Below are 7186 nucleotides of genomic sequence, written 5' to 3' on the forward strand. Positions count from 1 at the left end.
ACAGGTAAGTCCTCAGGTTACAACAGTAATTTGGACTGGAATTTCTGTCCTAAGCAATGTGGTCATAAAGTATGTCATCACATGACCACATTGCTTAGTGACACCAATCCTGGTAGTCCCTATTTCTCTTGTTTTGGGCAAACTGCAGGTTGTTAAGCAAGGACAATCTTGGTAATTTCCTGCTGGCTTTCAACAAGCGAAATCAGTGAGGAAGCAGGCAGAAAGTTGCAAGTAGTCCTGGGCTGAGGTAGCTGTTGTCGGGAAGCCATGCAAGTGGCTGCTGCAACCTAGTGTAAAGCTGCATTAAGCCACAGTTATCTCACCCCAGCAGCTCACAGCCCACCCCAAGCCGAACAATGCAGTGTGGAACAAAGTCTCATGTCTCCAGTCCAGTAGTGTACCCAGTTTCAGCCACCCTCACAACCCTGTACTCCAATTGTTCTTGTTGTTCAGCACTCCATCATCCCAGCAGATCTTTGCCATCTTCTTGGTCCCTCTGCTGATGAAGCACAAATTCAGGTGGACTGCCTAGTGCCTGAATTTCACCTTGAATTGAATTGAATCATGTGACCACAGGTTGCTGCAACAGCCGTAACTTCAGGGATTGGGCCTAACCACCATTTAATCAGCACCACCACCACTTCCAACTGTGACTGAATGAATAGTTATTAAATGAGTGCTATCTATATAAGATTACTGAAGTAATCTTATTACTGTTATTTTGGGCAATGATTGCTGGATAAGTTTAGGAAATGCTATAAGTTTTTAGTGAGGATTCTTTGGGGGTATATGGTTAGTTATATGGTATAATGATCCTGACATGAGGATACAGCAGCATATCTTCTTTTAGCATAAATATAGTGTTAGACAACTCAGTTAATTTATAAATATTGAGTTTCCAGTGATAAGCAGTATTATCTGAAATGTTCCAAATATATATTCTGATGCAAGTTTTAAACCACCAAAACCCAATAAATTCATATATTATATATCTCTGTTGTTCAATATATAAATATTGAATGCCTGATAATTATTCAGTAACAGTAACAGAGTTGGAAGGGACCTTGGAGGTCATCTAGTCCAACCCCCTGCTCATGCAGGAGACCTATACTAGGAATTCGAACGGCCGAACTGCCGACCTTTCTGATCAAATTTCCATTGTTTCATAGGAAATGTACCATAATTTGTTTATGATATGAGTCCTTCTTAGTTAATATAACTTTAATAGCTTTTTTTTTTGCAATGATTTATGAATCAGAGTGGCCACCTAAATTCTTGCTTTTTATTTTATAACCATCATGTTGAAGTTACAGACTAGAATATATGTTTGATACAAGCTTCTCTACAGTCCTGGAATATATATGCACTATGATGAAAATGTCCAGAAAAGAGACAATTTATGGCCAGCAAGAGTTTTTCTCTAATGGTATAAAAGGCCATCATTCATTCTATTATCTTGATATCATGCTGAATATTCCATTACTTCACTTTCTTATGTCTTTATACAGCAGTGAAATGCACTTACCTTCGCTACCGGTTCGGGAATGTGAGCGTGTGGGTCAAAAACAGGACATAATGACATCCTGGCAGGTGGGCAGAGCCTCCCGCCACCGGCGCTACCGGTTCATGCGAGCCAGATAGATCCGGTCAGATTTCACCACTGCCTTTATATTCACAAAGGATTAATTCTATATTATACTAGGGATTACTTGTCTTCAACATATTATATTTGTACAAGTCAGCTTTATCAGATACTGCCTTCTAAAGAGTAATTCCTACTTGCCTAACATGTTTTTCTGAAGCTTTATCTAAGGATGGTTTCATATATATACAATTAATGTAGACCAGATGCTATCATTTTAGGTTTGAATATTGGATGCCAACCCTTTCCATGGATTCAGTCTTCTCAATAGCCTTGGGCAAGTCACAATCAACCTAAATGACCTCACGAAGTTGCTGTGAGGCTACAATGTGGTTTTGATCTCCACAGAGGAAGGATATGATATGAAATATTAATAAGATGTGGAGCTGTACTACTGCTCCTACTCAGAGTTCAAGTCAGAAATCATGTCATTTTATTTGTATACTTTTGTGTTCCTTGATGTTTTACTTGTGTTTTTATTATGTTGATATTTTGTCCTTTTTGGACACCATGGGGAATGTGAAACAAACAAATGGCATAGGGACAATCAAAGTAGTTAACAAAGAAACATATGCAAATTAAATATGCAATTAAAGATACAGAAGTTGATTTAAAATTAAATCAACTGGCATGCAAATTACTGCTGAAATATGTGGAAGGATTGTTATCTTAGTTCAGTTCTTGAATTCAAAAACACATTTTAGATCACAGAAAATAATTTTCAATGAAGTGTAGGTGTGTGTGCAATTTGAAAGTGTAGTTTGTTTGTTTACAACATTTATAACATCCCTGTATTATTGTTCAATACTACAATTATGCCTGTACGATTACGCCTGCAACATGATCCCTCCAGGCATATCTGACTAATTCCCACATTTCCTTGTCAGCATGACTTTGGGGCATGCTGGCAATGGATTCTAGATGTTAAACTCCAAGACAGCTGGAAGACACCCACCTTGAAATTGCTGCCCTATATTCTATTCTATCATAGATAACATTTTGGGAGTGGTAATAATGTAATCAAATTTTACTGTTATACTGTAAGTGGTTTGCTTTTTTAGTGTTTATACAGATATATCTATGTAATAAAAATAATATGGGCATTGAAAATGGCTTAAAGGACTTCTTTTTTATTTATTTTTTATTATTCTTAATTATTTAAATTTAATTCAATTAATTATTTTTATTGGAAACAAATTATATTTTTAATGGATTTGAGGTAAATTGTGCCATAAGCAGATTCTTTTGAAAATAAGTGGCTGAGCAAAAGTTTTTAAAAGCATAGTGATCGGAGAACATAAATGTCTTCTGGTACAGGACCAGGAATAGAAAAAATAATGTATGAATACCTGGATAACCTACCAAGCATGCAATAGTCCAAACTTTTTAAAGTTCCATATTGTCAACAGTTCATATTCCACACCAATAATACACTTCAACATTTTGCTAAACTTTCTAAAATAACTAATTTCAATATAACTTAGATGAACCCTCATTTGACCAACACCATCTAAGCTTAGAAGTGTGGAAGGGTTTAAACATCCAGAGTAAATAATATGCAAACACTTGTTATTTCTCCAAAATATCAGGATGACAGATAAAGAGAAAAACATGGAGGAATGAGTTTATTATACATGCATCTCTCTTAACAGAAGGACAAAATCCTTTTAAGATAAGTTACAGAGAAAAAGTCAAATAAACAATTTGTACAATAAATTTAATACATTCTGTGCAGTGTCTTCACTCTGCTGTCATCATTTGTATAAACACTTCCTTAATGATTACTTAATCATCATCATCAATATCTGCTTCTTTAAGCATTTTATTAACTTCATGTTAGCTTCTCTCCAAGATATGTCAGCACATGGCGAAGTTCAGCAGCATTAATATAAACATTACCATCCTTATCAAAAACACAGAATGGTTCTCTAATTTCTTTCTCTCTGTCTTTATCCTTCATTTTTCTTGCCATCAGTCTCAAATTCACTTCTGGGAAGTGAATTGTGCTATTGCCATCAACATCTACTTCATTGAACATGTCCTGTAATTCCGCTTCTGTTAGATACTACTAAGTGACCTCATCATTGTCCTCAATTCTTGTTCTTATTGCGCCATCTCCAGTCTTACCAAAAGTGAATAGGCTTGCTTGAATTCTGCAGTCTAGTTTTCTGTTGCTCTAGGTTTTTTTTTAATTTATCAACCATTTTTGCTTATGCTAGGCTTGGCAGTGCTTACTGCAGTTGAATCAAGACCGGTGCCCCTTTGTTTAGCACAGAAGGCAAGAGTGGCACATTGTCTACCTCTTTCGTTTTTAAAACTGGACAGCTATTCGTTTCAGTTCACATTGAGTGAAATTGTCATGCCGCCGTCGGAGTCTGAATCTGGGGCGGAAGATGAGCTGGAACAAGAACTGATAGCGAGTGAGAGGGCAGCTCCATTGGCCTTGGAGGAAACTGGGAAAGGGCAGATTCAGTCCAGGCAAGGCTGTTCGGAATTAGTAAGGTCTGCAGGCAGGGAGGAACAGAGGCAGGATGAACAGGAGAGACAGAGCTCAGACGAGGAGGAAGAACCACCCCCTCCTGATGCAAGGGCTCGGAGAGTGCAGAGAAGGCGTGATCAGCGCAGATGGAACAGGCCACTTGCGAGGAGAGTGCCCCACCCAGCTTCACCAGGCACACCTGGGGAATGAGACTTAAAGAGACACCGTGGGGAGGGGCATTTGTTGGGAACAAACACTGAGTTCCTGAAGTGTTGTGCCAAGAGTCCTTGCATTCCTTGTTGGTGTTCTGGACTAATTATCTGGATCTTTTACCTTTCTTTGCTCTTGTTTTGCCAAATACATTTGGGATTTATTGCTGTGCAGTCTTGGTGCAGACAGCGCTGGGCTGGACTAATTGCAGCCAGAGGCTACTTGAGGTTTGTGTGGGGGTTTGTTATCCCTCTGCTCTGGGACTTGCCAGAAAAGTGGGAAGATTTAGAACAATAAAGGGGTGGTTTGAAAGGCCAGTTGTTTGTGTTATCTCTGTGCCATGCCCTGGATCCTCACAGAAGTTGTAAAACTGTATTTTTATTTACTTATTTTTATATTAGAATTGAGATAGAGCCTTACAATGATGTTCTGTTTTAGCTTACTTTGGCTGATCTCTCAAAAGCGCTAAAGAGAGTTGGACATGATTAGGATGTTAAATCTCACAACAAAATAATAAATCAAATGCATTCTTATATATTATTGTTCATAAAAACTCATGTCTATTTTTGTAAAATTAAATGGTAACAATGGCTTTGTTAAAAACCCCAATTGATGTTATTTATATAATTTTATGTAATCATTGAAATTACATTCTCTCAACACTTGAGTTGTGGACAATGGAACGTTTCTAAAAGTGATTTCATAAGGATTGCATTCTGTTTCTAGTTTTGCCATTGTTGCTTGCCCCTTAGATGATAAACATAACAATGAGTTGTCAAAGGACACTTCCAGGTTGTTTGCTCATCTCTTTATCTGTGTGCACAAAGATACTGCAATAAGATGTTCTTATGACACTGCCTGTCTCATCTGCAGCCCATGTTGGAGGCAGATCACTTTTATCTTTAGAGATTCCAATGTAAATATAATATTTTCCTTCTTTGCTTTACCCCAAGGCAAGCCATTGATTATAATTTACCATTTCATCAATGATGCAAATAATAATATATTCATAGTCTGGGATCTACCCAGCTCCTATTGGCCACTGTTGGCTGCTGCAGCATGTCTTCTGTCCTTTGATCACTGCCTTCAGTGGCATTTCAGGTTGGGCTGCTGGAGAGACTGAACACCTGGTTTATGTACAATGCCTTGCCTGATTGGTGTTTTCTAAGTGTTTGTTGGTTATTACATATATTCCACACAACCTGGGAATACCATTCTTTAAAAGGGGTGATGGTGTCTTGGATATAAGTGTGTACACATTAGCAAAGTGGAATTTGATTTTGAGGTGCAGTATCTAATTTAGTGAACAAATAATTCTGTTCCCAGTCAACCTCACTCCCTCAATTGCTTATTCTCGTATACTAGGCAGGAAAATATTTAAATCTCTAAATTTCTTTGCCTCCACATTAAAATCCACTAGTGAACTCCTTCACTCTCCAACACTTTAAACTCCAGAGAATAAGCAAAAAGAGTAAATATATGCTTAAATGCAGAGGAGACCCACTCGACTCTTCACCCACACCTCATGTACTGTTCATATGATTTGTCAATATATCAGTGTTTGGTTTTTCAAAAGGGGCTGCAGCTTTTTTGAGGTTGAAATTTACCAGGTAATCTTTTCCCACACCATCCAATGTTTCTTCTCAGTTGCTTCTCAGGCTACTTATAATCTGTTCTAGGATATATGGCCTAACTTTAAACATGTGAAAAACATGTGCCCAAATGAAAGCATGGTTTGACAGATAAATTAAAGCTACTAATCATCTGTCAAAATCTGCCTCCCCCTCCAGCCTGTCCCCCATTAAAGGTAATGCTTTTCCCACTGACAGGTGGAAGGAGAAATGGAGCAAAGCAATTATGGCCATGATTTTCCTCAGTCATTTCTTTACATTCAGACTGTATCCTAGCCTCCTGAGGCAGAACAGGGATCAGCAGTATGTTGCACAATGTTTTTGGTGATCGACATTTTGTAACTTTATATTGTTTATTTTTCTGACAACAGTTTTGTGATTCTAAACTTCGGCGTGGTATTGTTTTATTTTGCATGCAATTTGTAAAGAATTGGGAAAACTGAAATATAATAGAAATATATAACTGAAATTTCTACATTAAATTGAAAGTTCTGAGAATGAATTTCCAAATAATGTACAGGGGTTACATCTGAATAAAATATGGAAAGGATTGGAATGCTTAGATTCAAATGCCAAAAGGAACAAGTTAACCCGAAATAATGTTGACCCAGTGGTAGCATAAGGCACGTGGGAGGAAAATTGCAATAACTAAGAATTCCCTACAGCTGGGGGCTCTGTTCTCAGGCAATGTGGAAGTTGTGAGGTCAGGAAGAACTCAATACAAAACTAAAGCTGGTGCATAGGGACAAGTGAGCACCTTCCACGATTCAACAAGAGCAGAGCGTATTTGTAATTTGAATAAAGTTTTTCTGGAGTTCACTTAACTGGCTTGCCTTTGCGTCTCTTACGGCTTTGAGTAGAGTCGCAAAACAGGCAGAAAAAGTCGCTTTGTAGCTGGTTGGATTTACTTCGGTCCGCTGGGCCATCCCATATTCCGCCCACTCGCCCTCACGCGCATAGCGGACGTCTCGATTTCGTCCAGCAAACGGAGCCGGGAGGCGCGGGGGTGACGGAGCGGCGGCGGCGGGGCGGGGGGCGGTAGTGGTGGAGAGAGGTGGTGATGCGCACCGGCCGCGTCAGGAAAAAAGGGAGAGGGACAGAGGCATCCAGTCGGCGCCTGCGCAAAAGGGAATGCGAGCAGGGAGGGGGCAGCCAAGGAGCAAACAAGCAAGGGAGGGTTTATCGGGCGGCCGATTTTGATTAAAATATTCAAAATGGCGGACG

At 39.0% G+C, this 7186-nt stretch overlaps 1 pseudogene; it reads right to left on the bottom strand.

The window, feature by feature from the left end:
• Window positions 1–3382: 3382 nt before the first annotated feature.
• Window positions 3383–4003, bottom strand: LOC139316801 (calmodulin-1-like; annotated as a pseudogene).
• Window positions 4004–7186: the final 3183 nt, after the last annotated feature.

Source organism: Pituophis catenifer, unplaced genomic scaffold (assembly GCF_029215685.1).
Source record: "Pituophis catenifer annectens isolate HBS135680 unplaced genomic scaffold, rPitCat1.0.hap2 SCAF_4, whole genome shotgun sequence".
NCBI lineage: Eukaryota > Metazoa > Chordata > Lepidosauria > Squamata > Colubridae > Pituophis > Pituophis catenifer.